The 22,229-nt window shown below is 41.8% G+C and overlaps 1 pseudogene; it reads left to right on the forward strand.

Annotated features, from left to right (window-relative positions):
- LOC130844376 (protein SPATA31F1-like) overlaps positions 1-22,007 on the forward strand; it is a 50,840-nt pseudogene extending 28,833 nt beyond the window's left edge.
- Positions 22,008-22,229: the final 222 nt, after the last annotated feature.

The following is a 22,229-nucleotide window of genomic DNA, read 5'->3' on the forward strand; positions in this document are numbered from 1 at the left end:
AGAAAGACAAATATCATATGATATCACTTATATGTGGAGTCCAGTTTTTAAATGATATACGTTAACTTATTTACAAAACAGAAACAGACTCACAGATTTCAAGAACAAACTTATGATTACCAAAAGGGAAACGTGGCGGAGGGGGTGTTAATTAGGAGACTGAGATCAACATATACACATACTATATATAAAATAGATAACCAACAAGGACCTACATTATAGCACAGGGAACTCTAGTCAATATTCCATAATAACGTATAAGGAGAAAAAATCTGAAAAAGAATGAATACCTGTATATGTATAACTGAATCACTATGCTGTGCACCTGAAACTAGCACGACATTGTAAAGCAATTATACTCCAATAAATTAATTTTTTTAAAAGGTAATAAAATTTAAATTAAAAAAATTTAAATAAACCAATACACAGATTTTTTTACATCTTTATTGGATTATAATTGCTTTATAATGTTGTGCTAGTTTCTGCTGTACAATAAAGTGAATCGGCTATATGTATGTGTATATACCCTCCCTCTTGAGCCTCCTTCCCACCTTCCCCATCCCACCCCCCTAGGTTGTCACAAAGCACTGAGCTCATTTCCCTGTGCTATGCAGCAGCTTCCTACTAGCTGTCTATTTTATACATGGTTGTGTATATGTCAATGCTACTCTCTCACTTCTTCCCAGCCTCCCCGTCCCCGCCCCCAGTTTCTCAAGTCTGTTCTCTACGTCTGCATCTCTGTTCCTGCCCTGTCACTAGGTTCATCAGTACTATTTTTCTAGATTCCATATGTATGCGTTAATATACAGTATTTGTTTTTCTCACTTACTTCATTCTGTATGACAGATTCTACGTCTATCCACCTCACTACAAATAACTCAGTTTCATTCCTTTCTATGGCTGAGTAATATTCCATTGTATAATATGTACCACATCTTCTTTATTCATTCATCTGTCGATGGACATTGAGGTTGCTTCCACGTCATAGCTATTGTAAATAGTGCTGCAGTGAGCATTGTGGTACATGTATCTTTTTGAATTATGATTTTCTCAGGGTATATATCCAGTAGTGGGATTGCTGGGTCATATGGTAGTTCTATTTTTACTTTTTTAAGGAACCTCCATACTGTTCTCCATAGTGACTGTATCAGTTTACATTCCCACCAACAGTGCATGAGGGTTCCCTTTTCTCTACACCCTCTCCACATTTATTGTTTCTAGATTTTTTGATGACAGCCATTGTGACCAGTGTGAAGTGATACCTCATGGTAGTTTTGATTTGCATTTCTCTAATGATTAGTGATGTTGAGCATCTTTTCATGTGTTTGTTGGCCATTTGTATACTTTCTTTGGATAAATGTCTATTTAGGTCTTCCACCCATTTTTGGATTGGGTTGTTTGTTTTTTTTGATATTGAGCTGCATGAGTTACTTGTATATTTTGGAGATTAATCCTTCGTCAGTTGCTTCATTTGCAAATATTTTCTCCCATTCTGAGGGTTGTCTTTTCATCTTGTTTATGGCTTCTGTTGCTGTGCAAAAGCTTTTAAGTTTAATTAGGTCCCATTTATTTTTGTTTTTATTTTCATTACTTAGGAGGTGAGTTAAAAAGGATCTTGCTGTAATTTATGTCATAGTGTTCTGCCTGTTTTCCTCTAAGAGTTTTATAAAAATCATAAAACATTTTAAAAATTTATAAAACTGAGTTTTTAAAAATCAAAAAAAATTTTTGTGACAGTGATTATAACCATAATGAACAGCAAAAGGATAAACATGAAGATGTAAATGAGAGCATCAAAATCATAAAATGTTGGGGAGGGGGTGTAAGAAAATGTATTCTTTTTAAGAATGTGTTTGAGCTTATATGACTCAGTCTAAAGCAAATAGATATGGTAATCGGTTAACATACTTGAAAAGCCGGCTAATCAAAAATCAAAAATATACAATAGATTCACAGAAACCAAAAAGAAGAAAACTCAAGCATAATACAAAAGAATGCCATCAAGCCATAAAAGGAAAAACAAAAAGAAAAAGGAAAGAACAAAGAAGAAATACAAAATCAACTGGAAAACAAGGTTTAAATGGCAATAAATACACATCTATCAATAATTACCTTAAATGCCAGTGAACTAAATGCTCCAACCAAAAAACATAGAATGGCAGACTGAAAAATAAAGAAGAGCCTATAACATGCTGCCTACAAGAGACCCACTTAGGGTGATGGACACACGTGGACTGAAGGTGAGGGGATGGAAAAAGATGTTTCATGTAAATGGAAATGACAATAAAGCAGGGGTAGCAATACTCATATCAGACAAAATAGACTTTAAAACAAAGGCCATAAAGAAAGACAGGACTTCCCTGGTGGCACAGTGGTTAAAAATCCACCTGCCAGTGCAGGGGACATGGGTTCAATCCCTGGTCTGGGAAGATCCCACATGCTCTGCAACAAAAGTAGCCACTGCAATGAGAGGCCTGCGCCACAATGAAGAGTAGCCCCCACTTGCCACAACTAGAGAAAGCCCGTGGGCAGCAGCAAAGACCCAACGCAGCCAAAATAAATAAATTAATTAATTATTTTAAAAATAAAAAGGTTATAAATGTAAAAACAAATGGATGAAAGGTACAGCATTGTTTGATAGTACATAGGTCTTAACAATTTGGATTTCCACACCATGGGCAGGCTTACATAATCCACCACTGGCTCCACTTCTTGATCTTCTCCTCTCAGTTTCCTCACGACTTTCTGGATGAAGTCTTCAAACATGGTGGCCATATAAACATGCTCATTCTGTAACTGAAGCCCTCCACATTTCTGTCTTGTCTTTTCAGCCAGCATGAAAGGAAGAACCAGCTCATGTCACATTTTTAAAAGAATTTAGAGGGACTGTGATTACATTTAAGTTGCTTTGAAGTAGGACATATGTCATATGCCTATCTGTATCCCATTCGATCTTCTATGATAATAAGCAGAGAAACTGATAAGATTGGGAGAAAAAAATTTTAAAGCTGTCTTGAAGGACAGTGGCAGTGTTTTAAATTTTTTTTTTAATTTATTTATTTATTTTTGGCCACATCGCATGGTATGTGGGATCTTAGTTCCCCAACCAGGGATCGAACCTGCACCCTCTGCATTGGGAACTCAGAGTCTTAGCCACTGGACCACCAAGGAAGTCCTGGAAATTTTTTTTATACATGACTAGAAATATAAGAAGTCAAGGCAAAGACATTTTAATTACTTGCAAGCAAGATGATAAAGGGCACATAAAATCAGTTTCTTTCCTTTCAAAAGTACTAAAGGACTAAGAAATAAAGAAAATTTCTGAACTGTAAAGATTATGAGAAACAAAAGTCATACCACAGTGGGGGGGACTCGAGGCAGGGGGAGTCAAGGAAGGGAGTGAATACGGGGATATGTGTATAAAAACAGATCATTGAACCTGGTGTACCCCCAAAAAAATTTTAAAAAATTAAAAAAAAAGTCATACCACAGAATATTTTCTCTAGATCCTGTGTAAGAATAAAACAAACATTTGTTTGTATTACATGACTAAGATAGGTACTAATCAGAACCATCAGGTAGGTTAATATAATTTGTACAGTCCTTTTCAACCCTTTGATTTTTCACTGTTAATTTTTCAAATCATAGCTCTAATTTGGCATTTCTTGAGTAGCAAGGTGCACCAGACACAGTGTAGAAAGCCTTCCACGGGGATTATTCCGCCATTTAATCTCTAAAAGAGACAAGGTGCCTTGGTAGTTCCAGATAATAATATCAGATGATTATGGTAAGTCAGACACAAACAGGAAATGGATAACTTCTGCAGGAGTATCTTGTTAGCAAAAAACTAGTACTAAAAGTACAATGTTGAAATCTTTAGTTGAGCAAATGAGAAGTTTCTGGGAACTCATGAATCATAGCTGAGAAATCTATAACTTGAGGAACCAAGACACTTGACTTGTGATAATGATATTTGCTCTTAGAGAGGATTGTTTTTGATGATTGGAATAAAAAAGATCCACGAATGTAGGGACTTTGTCTTGTTCATGACTGTGTCCCCAGTGCAAAAAACTGTTCTTGATGTGTCGTAAATGTTCAATAAATTTTGTTAAATTAAAAAAAGAAAAGAAAAAAGAATACTATGGATAATTATATGCCAACAAATTGGGCAACCTAGAAGAATTGGAGAAGTTTCTAGAAACATACAGCCCACCAAAATTGAATCAAGAAGAAATAGATAATTTGAACAGACCAATTATTAGAAATGAAACAGAGAGGGCTGGGATGGAGAGGGTGGGAGGGAGTCGCAGGAGGGAGAGCATATGGGGATACATGTATAAATACAGCTGATTCACTTTGGTATACAGCAAAAACTGGCACAACAGTGTAAGGCAATTATATTCCAATAAAGAGCTTTAAAAAAAGAGAAAGAGATCCCATGAAAAAAACAAAAAGAAATGAAATAGAATATGTAATTTATTTTTAAAAATCCCTACAAACCAAAGTCCAGGAGCAGATGACTTTGCTGGGGAATTCTACCAAATATGCAAAGAAGAACTTGTACCAATTCTTCTCAAACTCTTCCAAAAGACTGAAGAGGAGGGAACACTCCCAAAGTCATTTTATGAAGACACCATCACCCTGATACCAAAACCAAACAAAGACACTACCAAAAAAGAAAATTACAAGCCAGTATCTTTGATGAATATAGATGCAAAAATCCTCAACAAAATATTACCAAACCAAATCCAACAACACATAAAAAGGATCATATACCATAACCAACTTGGATTCATCCCAGAGTCACAAGGATGATTCCACACACAAATCAATCAATGTGATACACCACATCAGCAAAAGAAAAGACAAAAACCACATGATCATCTGATTACATGCAGAAAAAGCATTTGATAAAATTTAACATCCATTACTGATAAAAACTCTCACCAAAGTGGATACAGAAGGAACATATTTCAACATAATAAACGCTATTGATGACAAATCCACAGCCAATACAATACTCAACAGTGAATATCTGAAAGCCTTCCTGCTAAAATCTGGAACAAGATGAGGATGCACACTCTCACCACTTCTGTTCAACATAGTATTGGAAGTCCTAGCCACAGCAATCAGGTAAGAAAAAGAAATAAAAGTTATCCAAATTGGAAGGGAAGAGGTAAAACTGTCCTTATATGCAGGTGACACAATATAGAAAACGCTAAAGACTCCACACAAAAACTACTAGAACTGATAAATTCAGCAAGGTAGCAGGATACAAGATTAACATACAGAAATCTGTTGCATTTCTTTACACTAACAATGAAATATCAGAAAGGGAAAATAAAAAAACAATCCTTTTTAAAATCACAGGAGTTCCCTGGTTGCCTAGTGGTTGGATTTTGGGCTTTCACTCCCATGGCCCAGGTTTAACCCTTGGTCAGGGAACTGAGATCCTGCAAGCCATAAAATAGAATAGATAAAATAAAATATAATAAAATAAAATAAAACTTAGGAATAAACTTGACTAAGGAGTGACAGACTTATATCCTGAGAACTATAAAACATTGATAAAGGAAACTGATGATGATACAAAGAAATGGAAAGATATCCCATGCTCTTGGATTGGAAGAATTAATATTGTTAAAATGGTCATTCTTGAGGAAAAAGAACAAAGCTGGAGGCATAAACCTCCTAGACTTCAGACAATGCTATAAAGCTACAGTAATCAAAACAGCTTGGTATTGGCACAAAAACAAATATATGGATCAACGGAACAGAACAGAGAGCCCAGAAATAAACCCACACACCTACAGTCAATTAATCTTCAACAAAGGAGGCAAGAATATACATAGAGAAAAGACAGTCTCTTCAGCAAGTGGTATTGGGAGAGCTGGACAGCTATGTGTAAATCAATGAAGTTAGAACACTCCCTCACACCATACACAAAAATAAACTTAAAATGGCTTAAAGACTTAAATATAAGACATGACACCATAAAACTTCTAGAAGAGAACATAAGCAAAACATTCTCTGACATAAATCATAGCAATGTTTTCTTAGGTCAGTCTCCCAAGGCAAAAGAAATAAAAGCAAAAATAAACAAATGGGACCTAAATCAAACTTATAAGCTTTTGCACAGCAAGGAAACCATAAACAAGACAAAAAGACAACCTATGGACTGGGAAAATATGTTTGCAAACAATGCCACAACCAAAGGCTTAATCTCCAAAATATACAAAGAGCCCATAGAGCCCAATGTCAAAAAACCAACCTCATCAAAAAATGGGCAGAAGACCTAAATAGACATTTCTCCAAAGCAGACATACAGATGGCCAACACGCACATGAAAACATGCTCAACTAGCTAATTGTCAGAAAAATGCAAATGAAAACTACAGTATGATATCACCTCACACCAGTCATTATCGCCATCATCAAAAAGTCTACAAATAATAAATGCTGAAGAGGATGTGGAAGAAGGAACCCTTCCACACTGTTGGTGGGAATGTAAATTGGTGCAGCCACTATAAACAATAGTATGGAAGTACCTTAAAAAACTAAAAATAGAGACCATATAATCCAGCAATCCTACTCCTGGGCATATATCAGAAAAACTCTCATTCAAAAAGATGCATGCACCCCAGTGTTCATAGAAGTACTATTTACAGCAGCCAGGACATGGAAGCAACCTAAATGTCCACCAACAGATGAACAGATAAAAATGTGGTGTACATATACATACAATGGGATATTACTCAGCCATAAAAAAGAATAAAATAATGCCATTTGTAGCAACATGGTTGGACCTAGACATTATCATACTAAGTAAGTATGTCCAAAAGAGAATTACAAATATCACATGGTGTCACTTGTATGTGGAGTCTAAAAAAAAAAAAAGTGATATAAATGAACTAACTTATGAAACAGAAACAAACTCACAGACATAGAAAACAAACTTGTGGTTACCACAGGGGAAAAGGGAGGTAGGAATAAACTAGGAGTTTGGGATTAGCAGGTACAAACTACTATATATAAAATAAATAAACTACTATATATAAAATAAAATACAGGTCCTACTGTATAGCACGGGGAACTATATTCAGTATCTTGTAATAAACTATAATAGAAAAGAATCTGAAATATATATATGTGTGTAAAATTGAATCACTTTGCTGTACACTAGAAACTAACACAACATTGTAAATCAACTATACTTCAATTTAAAAAATATTTAAAAAATAATATACAAAGGGCTAATTTTCTTAATGTTAAAAAGTACTTGTAAACAAGTAAAGATCAATAATCTATGGGCAAAAAAATAGGAACAGATAATTAACAAAAAAGGAAATAAACATACAAAAAGGTGTTTAGCCTACCTTAAAACAAATTTGTAAACATACCAGATACATTTATCACTTCTCTGGTTGACAGAGATTAAAAAATATGATAATATTGAATCAACAAGTATGGGAAGAGAGGCACCCTTACGCAATTTTGGTGAGGGTACAGATCCATGCAATTTGTGAGATTTGGTGGGGCAAATTATGTGGGGCAATATGGTGGGGCAATTAGGCAATATCAACATTTAAAATACTCAGACAATGGGAAAAAAGATGGCAGAGGACTAGGACATGGAGATCACCTTCCTCCCCACAAATACATCAAAAATACATCTACTTCTGGAGTGGCTCCTACAGAACACCTTCCGAATGCTGGCAGAAGACCTCAGACCAGCAAAAAGGCAAGAGAATTTCCACATAATTGGGTAGCACAAAGGAAAGAAGGGAAAAAAAGAGACAACGAAATCCTGAGGAGACTGGCCCATCTGGGAGGGAGCTGTGAGGGGGGGGATGGCTCCCACACCCTGGGGAGCCCCCTCACTGGTGAGGAAGGACAGGGGGAGCCTTGGCACCCCCAGAAAGGAGAGCAACGGCAGGTGGGCAGAGGGCAGAGCGGAGAGATCCCCGCATGGAGGGTTCAGGGAGCACCCCCCAACCAGAGAAGCTAATCTGCTCACCCTCAGTGGCAGTGGGGGCTGGGCGCCGAGGCTTGGGCTTCAGACAGCAGACACCAGGGAGAGAGCTGGGGCTGGCTGCATGAGAACAACCTGGGGGGCAGGTGTGCCAGCAAGCTAGGAGGGAGTTTGGGGAAAATCCTGGGCCAAATGGAGAGGCAGGGGACCTTTGTTTCAGAGTGCTTGGGAGGAACTTCCCTCTCCATGAACTCACAGGCTGCAAAGCAGCACAACCACAGCTGCTGGATCAAAAAGCCCACCCGCCACCCTAGCCCCTGCCCTGCCTTATGCCATCAGGCCCCACCAACCACCCTGCCATGCTCTGCCAGGCCCCACTGACCACCCACCCCATGCACCACCAGGCCCTGCCAAGAGCCTGCCTGCTGCCACCAAGGGTCCTGTGTGTAAGGCAAGTCATTGGCCACACCCTCCCAGCAGCTGGTGAAGCCCACCAACACCAAGGGCCCCACAGTCAGGACCAACTTCCCTGGGAGAATGCTCAGCACACCTCAGGCTCATGCTGACCTCTGCTGCTACAAGCACTCCCGGGACTTCAATTAGACTGCCATATCCCTCCCTCCCCCGACCTGAAGTTGCAAGTGAGCCCCAATCACCCTCTTTCACCCACTCTTGCCTGGGCAGGGAACTGACTCCTGAGAGCAACCCACACGCAAAGAAGGGACCAAAACCAAAACTGATCCCTGAGGACTGCAGGGCCAAAGAAGAGAAAGGGAAACAGCCACAGGAGGAGCAGATTTAATACAATTAGGATATTGATAGACCCTGCATCTGTGGATCACCTGAATAGACGAGTGTTTCTACAATAGAGACTGTAGACCTAGGGGGCAACTGGGGACTGTGGAGACAAATACACACAAGACTAATACCAGATCACAGTCTGAGCTCTCCACAGTCCTCTTCACAGCAGGGGCACAGCCCTACCTAGAAGTATTGGAGGACTTCTTGGTATGTTTATCTTGTTTCTGGTCTTAGGTATTTGTTAGTTTAATCTTTACTATATATATGTGTATGTGGATTTGCTTGTAATTGATATGAGTACTCCCTTCTTTCTTTTCTTTGCTCTTTTTCTTTTCTCTTTGGTTTCTGTTCCTCTTCTCTTTTTGCAAGTGCAAGAGTGCACATCTCCTTATGTGATTTTGACTGATTAGAGTTGCTTTTACCACCAGTCTTGGGGATCTGTCTGTCCTTTCCCCTTCTTCCCTTTTTTCTTCCTTTTTTTTTTTTCTTTGCTCTCCTTCTACCTCCTTTTTCTCTGTGCTGTGCAGCTTCCAGGGTCTTGGTGCTCCAGCTGGGGGTCAAACCTGGACCTCTAAGATAGCAGAGCAGAGTCCAGGATGCTGGACCAACAGAGAACTCCCGACCTCATGGAATGTTAATCAGCAAGTGCTCCCCCAGAGTTCTCATTCTCAACACCAAGCTCCAAATCTAACCAAAGGCCAGCAAGCTCCAGTGCTTGATACCTCAAGCCAAACAGAACAGAGACAAGAGGAATTACTACTAGGCAGCATAGGGAAAGGAGACAGCAAATACTATAAATTAGACACAATGAGAAAACAAAGAAACATCTTGCAGGCAAAGGAGAAAGATAAAAACCCACAAGACCAGATAAATGAAGAAGAAATTGGCAAATTGCCTGAAAAAGAATTCAGAGTTATGATAGTAAAGATGATCCAAAATCTTGAAAACAAAATAGAGAAAATACAAGAAACATTTAATAAGGACCTAGAAGAACTAAAGAGCAAACAAACTAATGAACAACACAATCACTGAAATTAAAAATACTCTAGATGGTATAAACAGCAGAATAACTGAGGCAGAAGAATGAGTAAGTGACTTGGAAGATAGAATGGGGGAACTAACTGCCACAGAGCAAGAAAAAGTAAAAAGAATAAAAAGAATGGAAGATAGTCTCAGAGACCTCGGGGATAACTTTAAGCATACCAACATTCAAATCATAGGCATCCCAGAAGAAGAAGAAAAAAAGAAAGGGTCTGAGAAAATATTTAAGGAAATTATGGTGGAAAACTTCCCCCACATGGGAAAGTAAATAGTAAACCAAGTCCAAGAAGTGCAGAGAGTCCCATACAGAATAAACCCAAGGAGAAACACACTGAGGCACATATTAATCAAACTAATGAAAATTAAACACAAAGCAAAAATATTAAAAGCAGCAAGAGAAAAGCAACAAATAACATAAAAGGAAAAACCCATAAGAATAACAGCTGATCTCTCTGCAGAAACTCTGCAGGCCAGAAGGGAGTGGCAGGATATACTGAAAGTCTTGAAAGAGAAAAACCTATAGCCAGGAATACTCTACCCAGCAAGAATCTCATTCAGGTTTGACAGAGAAATCAAAAGCTTTACAAACAAGCAAAAGTTAAGAGAATTCAGCACCACCAAACCAGCCTTACAACAATTGCTAAAGGAATTCCTCTAGGCAGTAAACACAAGAAAAGGAAAAGAACTGCAAAAACACAGCCAAAACAATTAAGAAAATGGTAATGGGAACATACATGTCAATAATTACCTTAAATGTAAATGTATTAAACACTCCAACCAAAAGACACAGACTGCCTGAATGGATACAAAAACAAGACCCATATATATGTTGTCTACAAGAGACCCACTTCAGACCTAGGGACACATAGAGACTGAAAGTGAGGGGATGGAAAAAGATATTCCATGCAAATGGAAGACAAAAGAAAGCTGGAGTAGCAATACTCATATCAGACAAATTAGACCTTAAAGTAAAGACTGTTACAAGAGACTAGGAAGGACACTACATAATGATCAAGGGATCCATCCAAGAAGAACATATCACAATGGTAAATATCTATGCACCCAACATAGGAGCACCTCAATAGATGCTAACAGCCATAAAAGGGGAAATTGACAGGAACATAATAATAGTAGGAGACTTTAATACCCCACTTACACCAATGCACAGATCATCCAAACAGAAAATAAATAAGGAAACACAAGCTTTAAATGAGACATGAGATCATCTTGATTTAATTGATATTTATAGGACATTCCATCCAAAAACTACAGAATACACTTTCTTCTCAAGTGCACATGGAACATTCTCCAGGATAGATCACATCTTGGGGCACAAATCAAGCCTCAATAAATTCAAGAAAGTTGAAATCATATTAAGCATCTTCTCTGACCACAATGCCATGAGATTAGATATCAATTACAGGAAAAAAACTATAAAAAATACAAACACATGGAGGCTAAACAATACACTATTAAACAACCAAGAAGTCATTGCAGAAATCAAAGAGGAAATCAAAAAATACTTAGAAACAAATGACAATGAAAACACAATGACCCAAAACCTATGGGACACAGCAAAAGCAGTTCTAAGGGGGAAGTTTATAGCAATACAATCCTACCTCAAGAAACAAGAAAAATTTCGAATAAACAACCTAACTTTACACTGAAAACAATTAGAGAAAGACCAAAAAAACCCAAAGTGAACAGAAGGAAAGAAATCATAAAAATCAGATCAGAAATAAATGAAAAAGAAATGAAGGAAACAATACCAAAGATCAATAAAACTAAAAGCTGGTTCTTTGAGAAGATAAATAAAATTGGTAAATGATTAGCCAGATTCATCAGGAAAAAAAAGGGAGAAGATGCAAATCAACAGAATTAGAAAGAAAACAGGAAAAAAAGAAGTAAAATTGTCACTGTGAAGATGACATGGTATTATACATAGAAAACTCTAAGGAAGCTTCCAGAAAACTACTAGCACTAATCAATGAATTTAGTAAAGTAGCAGGATATAAAATTATTATACATAAATCTCTAGCATTCCTGTACACTAACAATAAAAGATCAGAAAGAGAAATTAAGGAAACAATTCCATTTACCACTGCAACAAAAAGAATAAAATACCTAGGAATAAACCTGCCTAAGGAGGCAAAAGACCTGTATGCAGAAAACTATAAGACACTGATGAAAGAAATCAGTGACGATACAAACAGGTAGAGGGACATACCATGTTCTTGGATTGGAAGAATCAACATTGTGAAAATGACTATACTACCCAAAGCAATTTACGGATTCAGTGCAATCCCAATCAAATTGCCAATGGCATTTTTCGCAGAACTAGAACAAGAAATTTTACGATTTTTATGGAAACGCAAAAGACCCTGAATAGCCAAAGCAATCTTGAGAAGGAAAGATGAAGCTGGAGGAATCAGGCTCCCTGACTTCAAACTATACTGCAAGGCTACAGTGATCAAGACAGTATGGTACTGGCACAAAAACAAATATAGATCAATGGAACAGAATAGAGAACCCAGAGGTAAACCCAAGCACATATGGGCACCTTATCTTTGACAAAGGAGGCAAGAATATACAATGGAAAAAAGACAGCCTCTTCAGTAAGTGGTGCTGGGGAAATTGGACAGCTACATGTAAAAGAATGAAATTAGAACACTTCCTAACACCATACACAAAAATAAACTCAAAATGAATTAAAGACCTAAATCTAAGGCCAGACACTATAAAACTCCTAGAGGAAAACATAGGCAGAACACTCTATGACATCCATCAAAGCAAGATCCTTTTTGACCCAGCTCCTACAATAATGGAAACAAAATCAAGAATAAACAAATGGGACCTCATGAAACTTACAAGCTTTTGCACAGCAAAAGAAACCATAAACAAGACAAGAAGACAACCCTCAGAATGGGAGAAGATATTTGCCAACAAAGCAGCTGACAAAGGATTTATCTCCAAAATATACAAGCAGCTCATGCAGCTTAATACCAAAAAAGCAAATAACCCAATCCACAAATGGCAGAAGACCTAAATAGACATTTCTCCAAAGAAGACATACAGATGGCTAACAAACACATGAAAAGATGCTCAACATCACTAATCATTAGAGAAATGCAAGTCAAAGCTACAGTGAGTTATCACCTCACTCCGGTCAGAATGGCCATCATCAAAAAATCTAGAAACAGTAAATGCTGAAGAGGGTGTGGAGAAAAGGGAACCCTCTTGCACTGTTGGTGGGAATGCAAATTGGTACAGCCACTATGGAAAACAGTTTGGAGGTTCCTTAAAAAACTAAAAATAGAACTACCATATGAACCAACAATCCCACTCCTGGGCATATACCCAGAGAAAACCATAATCCAAAAAGAAACATGTACCGTCATGTTCATTGCAGCACTATTTACAATAGTCAGGACATGGAAGCAACCTAAATGCCCATCAACAGATGAATGGATAAAGAAGATGTGGCACATATATACAATGGAATATTACTCGGCCATGAAAAGGAATGAAATTGAGTTATATGTAGTGAGGTGGATGGACCTAGAGTCTGTCATACAGAGTGAAGTAAGCCAGAAAGAGAAAAACAAATACTGTATGCTAACTCATACATATGGAATCTAAAAAAATGGTACTGATGAACCCAGTGACAGGGCAAGAATAAAGACACAGTTGTAGAGAACAGACTTGAGGACACGGGGTGGGGGGCGAAGGGGAAGCTGGGATGAAGCAGGAGAAAAGTATTGACATATATACACTACCAAATGTAAAACAGATAGGTAGCAGGAAATTGCTGCATGAAACAGGGAGATCAACTAGGTGATGGGCAATGACTTAGAGGGATGGGACAGGGAGGGTGGGAGGGAGTCATGGGAGGGAGGGGATATGGGGATATATGTATAAATACAGATGATTCACTTTGTTGTACAGCAAAAACTGGCACAACAATGTAAAGCAATTATATTCCAACAAAGAGCTTTAAAAATTAAATAAATAAATAAATAAAATACTCAAACCTCTTTATCCATCATTTCAACTCAGGAATTTCTCCTACATATATATTCAAACCTGTGTACAATGACTTATATACATGAGGTTCGTGTCAGTATTATTATTCAGAGCAAAAAAAACTGTAATTTAAATTTACATATAACGAAACAACTGAAGTTGTGTTTTAGCTCTATCAAAGAAGACTGTACAGCCATCAAAGAAAATTATATACACAAGATATATTAATATTATTAAATAAAAAAGGATAAAAAGTGTCTATAATATATTTCCATTTGCGAAGAAAAATATATCACTTTATGCTTCCTATGCCAAATCAATTCTGAAAGGTATACAGGGAAGGAAAAGGGGAGACGAATAAGAAAGAAACATACTACATATCTTCTTCTCACTTTGGAATTTTGTGCCATGCATATGTGTGCCTACCTTTTAAAAAATTTTTAGTTATTGAAATAAAATAAATGCCTCCATCAAGAGACCTCCTCCCTGCTCCTCCAATCTTTCCCAAGTCCAATCCAGTCCATCCACCTGCATCTGTGCTAGAGATAGACGGCATTTCTTACTGCCAAATGAACCCCATGGCCCATGCATCTGCTGGTAAGTTTCTCTCCTACCTGGAACACACTCCTTTCACCCACAGCCTGCACTTAAACATTCAACTCTAATGTCACTCTACCCAGAAGCCTTCTCTGACCATCCATCCTGATCCTCACTATGCTTTTTCCCATCAGGAATGGGATGTTTGTGACCTGGGCCTCACAAATGAATAAATGATTCCATTTGTTCTACGTTACTGGCTCTGACTTTGTGTGGATTAGTCTTCTCTTGGAAACCAGATAGTGAAGTGTCTTAAAAGCAAGAAGGCAACATGACTGAAATATCTTTGTACTCTTGACACTGCCCAGTTTAGGACTGAGCACAGATTGACAGCTCACCATGCCAGATGGGTAGAAGACTGGATGCTGAAGGAGGGACCAGGTAGTACCTTCAGAGATATTGAGGCCAAGAATTTTTTGTCTGTGAGACCACTGTTACCAGGGAAAGACTCTCTTAAGGAACTTCAGAAATTTTGAGATATTGGAGTCATATTATGATATCCACAGACAGCCAAGCAGGTAACATAATGTCTAAATCAATAGTTAAGGTATAGGAGTGATGAGTCCTGGGGCTGATTGGAAAATACCTGTCATGCCTAAAAGTTACCAAAATCCAGGTTAAAAAAACAAACAAACAAAAAAACTCCTCAAGTAAGCAGCATACATCCACAGTAGATACATAGGTCCATAAGTAGCAATTAGTTTAAGACCCTTTGTTGGAAGTGGCCATCTTCCTTAGCAAGCAGAATGCTGTCATGTGAGTAAAGGTGCTTTGGAACACAAAACTTTGGATCGTGCTCCAGAAATGAACCAAATTCACGTGCCTCCATAGAAGGCAGTGTTTACAATCTCTTCCCACCACACAGAATGGAGGCTTCCCTTTAAAAGATACTGCCACCTTGGCCTTTCCGTGCCACATCAGGGATGGTCCCCTCCATGCACCTCTGGTTTCCCATCACTCACTGCCTGTAACATCAAAGCTCTCCATTCCCAAGCCATAACCAGACTCTGCCATCCCTAAACTCATGTGCTTCTCAAATATATTTCCAGTACAGGTAGAGGAGTTTATAGAGGTTCCTCTGTCCCAGCCACTCTTACTCAAAAGGTGCCTTGTGTCCCTGAACACGTGCTGTTGCGAAGGAAGAGCTGAGTTGTCAGGCTGATGGAGGACGTGGAGAGTGAAGACAAAGTGGGAGCAGAGACACTGCCTGTGAGCGGCACTTTCAGTCCTACAACCAGACACCCTCATCTGCAGACTGAATCACCACATCACTAAACAGGTAAAGGTCTTTGACACCACACCTGTCTTGTGAAACAGGAGGGCTTTGTGATGCAGTCTGGTAGCCTGGTTCCATCATCTGTGAGGTGGAGACCACAAGGCATAGCATTGGGAGTCATTAGGCACCAGGACCCTGAATGCCTGCATATAGGGATGGTTGGTCTCCTCATGCTTATGAGGTTTAGACCGTGCTGAGCCCGACTTTTGTTCTGTGGGGTCTGGGGTATCACCTATATACCTGTGGCTCCATCTTCATTATTATCCTAATTATCTGGCAAGTGAAAAAGAGTTACCATGGATTAACACTGGAATCTAAAGGGAGCTGCTGCCTGGTAGGGAAACACTATGACTGTGGCTAAACTAATTAAGCCTCAGATAAGATACATTCAGTTACTCTTTATAGTACTTCTCTTTCTCAGAGCCTAGAAATAATTCCTTGCCAGGCCATCCCTGCAGTGTATTCTAATTGAAAAATCAAGAATCTCTCTATCTAGCTTGGGTTGAGTCCTAGAAAAAATGGAATCTACGTCACTGGCTCTCTTCTGACCTCCCCAAGAGGGGGATTTTTATGATTAGTGGACTTAATAAGCAAAAATCCTTGGCTGAGAACCACTAACCATTTAATCAGTTCCACTGTTCCTCCTTTATCACACTAAGCCCCCTGAAAAAATTGTCCTGGGAAAGGGGACAGGAGATATGGAATGTGGAGAGCCCTGAATTGAACGCAAAGTATGTAGAAAAATGGAATGTTCGGGTGAAAGGATGGAGTACAGGAAGGAAATATAGGAGAGTGTATTAAATACAGACAGATATATAGAAAGGGACTGGGGAATGTATATTTCCTTTGTTTCATTTTGAACGTGAAAAAGAAAATGGTGTCCCAGCTTCACACTCTAACTCTTCTATCTTTAAGCTTCACTGAAAAGTCAGACAAAGGGCTAGAGATGCAGCATCAAGAGGTAAAGTCCCAGTCTCTGCTCTGACTCCCCTCTGCTGTCGGCAGGGTTCCCATGAACCGGGTCCCTTGATGACCTCTGGTGCCAGGAGCCAGGTGCTCTAACCACTGAAGGTTCCAGTTCTCCAAGTTGACAAATTCTGCCAGAAAACTTTTTTGGGTGGGAAATCAGAGTCTGGGAATGTTCCAAAATTCTCCACCTTATCCTAGTTTTATGACCATGTGGAAGTCACTTCATCTTCCAGTCTTGTTACCATGAAACGGGCATCTGATGATCCTGTCTCACTCACAGTGTAGTTTTAAAGATCAAATAAGAACAGGTCCAGGAGAGCACATCATACCTGGTTAAGCTGTACACAGACGTGCCTTACAGCACTAACTGTTGAAGTTTGCAGTCCCCTCTCATTCAAAGGCCTTCAGCTTCCTATAGGATGTCCCTGAATCTTCTCCTGCTCCACGTAACACTGTCTCCTGGTTTCTCAGCTAGGAGACTTTCCCAGGAAGAAGCTGAGAAGCCGTGGGAGCTGCTCTGTGTCTTGAGAAGGTGATCTCTTGCTCTTTGCAGTCTCCCAACTCTCAGCCTGGCCTGGGATCATTTCTCTGGTTGGCCTGGGGCGGGGTTGGGGAGAAGGATAATAGCTGGGAGGGAGCCAGACACGGTGGAGCCTGGAGCCACTGGTTGAGAGGGTTGCCAGGGCAGAAGGGGATCAGATATTTCTAGTTCTGCTCTGTGCTAGGCCCACAGTGGCCCTGGAATTCAGGATTTCACTAGTGCATAGTTCATAAAAGACTCTACATGGGTTTGCACTCAGCCACAAGAAAACTTATACAGTCAAGGAAATGGATAATTAAATGAAGGGTGAAGGCATCATTATCACATTCTCTTTACAGCTACATCCATTCGAGAGCAGACCCCTGGACTCTGCTAACATTACCTCCTCTAGTTCTGTCTCCAGGGAGGCCAGCTCCTGGGACAGCCCTCAGACAGGAGCTTGTCATGTTATACCCTTCCGCTCTAGACCTCTAGAGAATGGGGATGAACTCTCAAGAGATGTTGTATACAGTCTTTAATCCGCAGAACACAGAGTTCCCAAGAGGATTTCCTTTTCCACAGTTTGGAAATATTGAATACCAGGCTGCGACCTCAGCCCCAGAAAGAGAATGACTCCAGGTTCTACCTGGTGATGTTCCTGGTGCTCCCCCATCTACCTGGTTCCTTCTCCTAGTTCAGCTTCTCAACACAGGTCAGCAGAGAACTCACCCACCTCCCAGTCTCTCAAGGCCCTGCGCTCCCATCTGTTATCTGAGACCTCACTCTATAAGCCCCAGGCCCTCAGCCCAACCCACCATAACTTGCCAAATGGCATTTCCCTAGTGGGAAAAAAAAAAAGGAGATGAGTAAACACCCAGCAGATGCAGGCCTCAGGGCTTACAGGACTAGGGGAAAGCAGGCCCAATCTCCAAGCCACACACTTGCAAAGAGGCAGATATCACTCCATCAGTAACACACAGTTGCCATGTTTCCCTTCCCAGCCAGGGCTGGCTTCCTCAGTAGGTGAGTGCGCGGCAGCGCCTGTGTGCAGATCCCTGCTGCCAAACCTGTAATGCCATGGCTCTGGAGGTTCAGCAGTTGGTGGTGGGTGAGAACACCCTGAACTCCCCCACTTCACAGGGGCCATCGCAGGGCTCCTCTTGCCTAGAGGTTTTGTCCACATCTAAAGTGTCTTTTGAGCAGAATCTGGAGCATCGTTCCCCACACTCCAAAGACCTTTTCACTTCCACCTGCAACCCTCACAGTGTCACAGAAATCCTTAACCCAGTCAGCTGCCCAGTCAGCCGGTGCAGCCAGTGTCGCAATTACAGGGCTGAACACCTCAAGCTAAGGCAGGGATTTCAAGTGCCAGAGGTGCCCAGGGGCCCAGAGACTATGTTTTCTTCAAGGTTTGAGGAGCCTGTGGTTTCAGTGAACCTGTAGGAGATGATGCAGAGCAACCCCAACCTTGCCTATGGGAACCAAGGCCAGCAGCCCTTGAATTCCCAGGTCTCTCTGCTAACCCTGAATCGAGAAATCACAGCCCTAACACATCCTATGGCTATACATATGGTCACTGTCCTCCCTGCCCACCTGCCATCCCTCAGTCCTGAAGTCCTGAGGCTTCTTGAGGTACATGTAAAAAGACCGATGCACTTCCAGAGGTCGGGGCTCCCCAGACATGTGGAAGAGTCCCTGAGGCAGCTTATGCCAATCCCACCATTATTTTGCCACCCTGTACATAACCAACCAGTTTCTTTCATCCAGAATACTTCTCAGTTCTCTGTTGAGAAATTTGGGACCATTTCATATCAGAACTGGGGTTCATGTATGGCTGGCTAGCCCACTCAGGCCTTCTGGGTTTCTGAATGGCCCATTATGGACCCAGAACAAAGACACTACTACCAGCAAATCCCAAACCATATGGCTCTAGCCTTGCCCTCACCAGCCCTTAAAGAATTAAGTGGCCTTTATCTAATGCCTGGGCAACAGGCTAATGACTCAGTGGGCCATGTGCAGCCAAAATACAGCCAGCTATTCTGTGGCCTCCCTTCTCTGCACAGTGAATCCCTGGTTGACACCTTCTTGGGTTCTCAAGGCCTCTCCATGAATGGGAGCATGTCCAAGCACCTCTAGAAGGATCCTTTTCTCTTCGAGGAGCTCTTCCTCCCTCTGATGCCTAAAACTGCACCCCAGTCAGCTCTACCCTCTTCTCCATCTTCCCCAAATTGGATTGCTCCACCTGAGCACCAACAAGCTCAAATCAATATCCCATTTCTGACTCTGGATGAGTGTGAAGCCTTGGAGTGGCACCTGCTGCAGAGGCAGCTCCAGCTTCGGTGGGGCTTGCCAGATGTTTTCCAGAAAGATCAGCACACCCAGAGCCCCATGCATTATAAGCCCTGTGACAAAGCCCAGTCTTCTGAGACTGTGAAAACTTCCTGGCCAAGGCAGCCCATCTCAGTCCTCACAAGGGAACTACTCTTCTTCCCAGAGCATGCCAGGAGGCTGCTGGAATTCCACCTCCAGAGACAGTTGATTCACCAACGCTGGGGAGCCAGCTGTCCATCCAGTTGTTCCTGTCCCCTACTGACCAGAAGACTCTGTCCTGGAGCAGCACAGCCCTAGAAAATGTGAATGTCCCCCAACCTACAGCTCTAGAGGGCACTGAGGTTGGCGACCCATCCCCAGCCATCAAGGACCCAGTGTTTGTCCCTGTGCCGCACTCATTTGACCAGGCCAAGGCAATACTACAGAGCCACATTGACTCCAAATGTGGGCAGAGTCACCAGGGCAAGGTTCCTGTCTGCATATGTGGCTCCTGGGAGTGCAGAATTCCTGGGGTCCTGGAAGTGGCTCCCTTCACCTGCATCCCAGAAAGCAAGCCCCTGGAACTACAGGCAGCAAATGACCTGGAGAAACAACAGAAAGTTACACCCTGGATGCCAACAGCCCTTGACCAGCAGCAGCAAGCCTCACCAGATGCTATCATTGAACATCCTAAGCTGCCCTGAGCCGTGTGCAAGGGAGCCATTGAGAAACTGGAGACAACTTTACGGCACAAGTATCTGGCCTTCTTGGCAGGGCTGCCTGCTCTTTATTATGTGGCCTTCCCCAAGGCCATGGCCCCAGCAATCACTTCCCAAGCTATGATCACAGAGGTGGTGTCTGGGCCTGTCAAATTCCCAACAGAACCTCTGACTCAGATGACCTCACCTGAAGAGCAGGGTCTGAGTCCTGGGCCAGGCTTTCAAGATGCCAACAAGACTTGTGCAGACATTGCAGGTGAATTCCAGGCTGAAGTACAGATGGAAGGAATCATCAAGATGGTGCCTCTAGAAAGCCAGACAGAGCCTGTGAGGCCCTACTCACTCGGGGAACCCATCTTGGCCAAACTAAATTTCCATCTGAGAAAGAAGATCCTAGAAATAGAATTGGGAATTCCCCTAAAGGCAAGGGAGTCCAGGGAACAAACTGTAGCAATGCCAGAGAACATATGCATGCAGGAGTCTCTTGGGAGTCTAAACAACCAAGGAAAAACACTGCTCCAGGAACTGCCCATCCCACCAGATACACCATGTGCCCCAGATCCAGAATGGCTCCACCTCAAACAACAGCTGACCACTGAGTTAAAGACAGTGCATCAGAAACAGAAGCAACCCAGTTTCAGTGCCGTACCCCATGATTCTGTCCACTGGGCCTCCAAGATCTCACAATCCAGTGGGGACATGATAGAGGCCCAGGTGCTTTGTGTTCAGCTGGTGGCCAGTGTGAACAACCCCAGCTTAGAGGAGCCCTGGAGCCCTGAGCCCCAAAACCCTTACAAGAGCAAGGACTCAGCCCAAGTCCCCACACTGGCAGAAAAGAGAAGAGGCACACAAACCCAAGTCAGCAGGGGACCACGGAGAAGGGGATGCCGAGTTTGCCCTCTCCTCCACAAGAGAAAAAAGCCACTCTGCTGAAGTCCAGATGCCAGAAGGGATGCTTCTGAACAGGACACCCCTCAGCCCCTGGCAATGGAAACACTGCTATCACCCTGATGCTCCCTGTCAACACAGTCCCCAGCATCGCCCTCAGCTTAAACTCCCAGAGCTACCTCCTGGAGTCCCTGAGGGGAAAGACTCTGAGAAGAATGACCTGCAAGACAGTCAAGCCAAGCTCAGTGTCATCCTCAAACCAGCAAGCGTTCCTGATAATGTCCAGCCTGTGGGGCCCCATGCATCACGGGTCCAGCCTTTCCTGGGCCAGCTCATTCCAGGCAAGCCACTGCAGGGCCAACCTGTACAAGGTCAGGTTTTGCAGGGGCAGGTGATGCCAGGCTATGCTCACAAGAGGCCCAGCCTTCCAGAATCTGGCTTGAGAAATAAGATGAGATCTTTTCTACACTGTATTAACCCCAAAACAAAAGGCAAAGGGCATGAGGAATCCATGTCCTCCACATGTGAGAAAGTGGCCAACACGAGAAAAGAAAATGTAGCAAAGAGCCTGGCTCTAGCCAAAAGTCCCAAGGGACGAAACAGGGCAGAGAAGACCAGAGGGGATCCAAAGGCCCAGTTTCCGCCCACTGAGAAGCAGGTGGGCCTGGCCTTCTTGGATGTTCCCCATCTCCTAGACAGTAAACTCTGGCACCACTCCCGCTCCCATCAGTTCCACTCTGCCTCAGTGCTAGGCACCCCCCCGCCACTGCCCTCAGCACTACCCTCAAGTGGCTTGTGCCACCCAACCAGGGAACCCACCCTAACTCTCAGCTCTCACCTCAGACAAACACTGGTCTGCTCAAGAAGACCCAGCACAGTCGAAAGACTCTAGTCTCCTCAACGTCTGCATCCCTTAAAGAGGACTGCTAACTGTCATTTTCATTAATGTACAGGTGGGCAGAGCGCCACCCAAAATACACTCTATCTCGCTAAGCAGAGAGTTGTCTGTCTGCTCCTTCTCTCTACTGTGGTGTGTTCAGGGAAGGCATGAGAGAGGTAAATGTCCTTCTTATCTAGGGAAGGAGTTTTAACCCACACTTAAGCTGGGTCAGCC

This window comes from Hippopotamus amphibius, chromosome 2 (genome assembly GCF_030028045.1).
Source record: "Hippopotamus amphibius kiboko isolate mHipAmp2 chromosome 2, mHipAmp2.hap2, whole genome shotgun sequence".
In the NCBI taxonomy this organism is placed as follows: Eukaryota; Metazoa; Chordata; class Mammalia; order Artiodactyla; family Hippopotamidae; genus Hippopotamus; species Hippopotamus amphibius.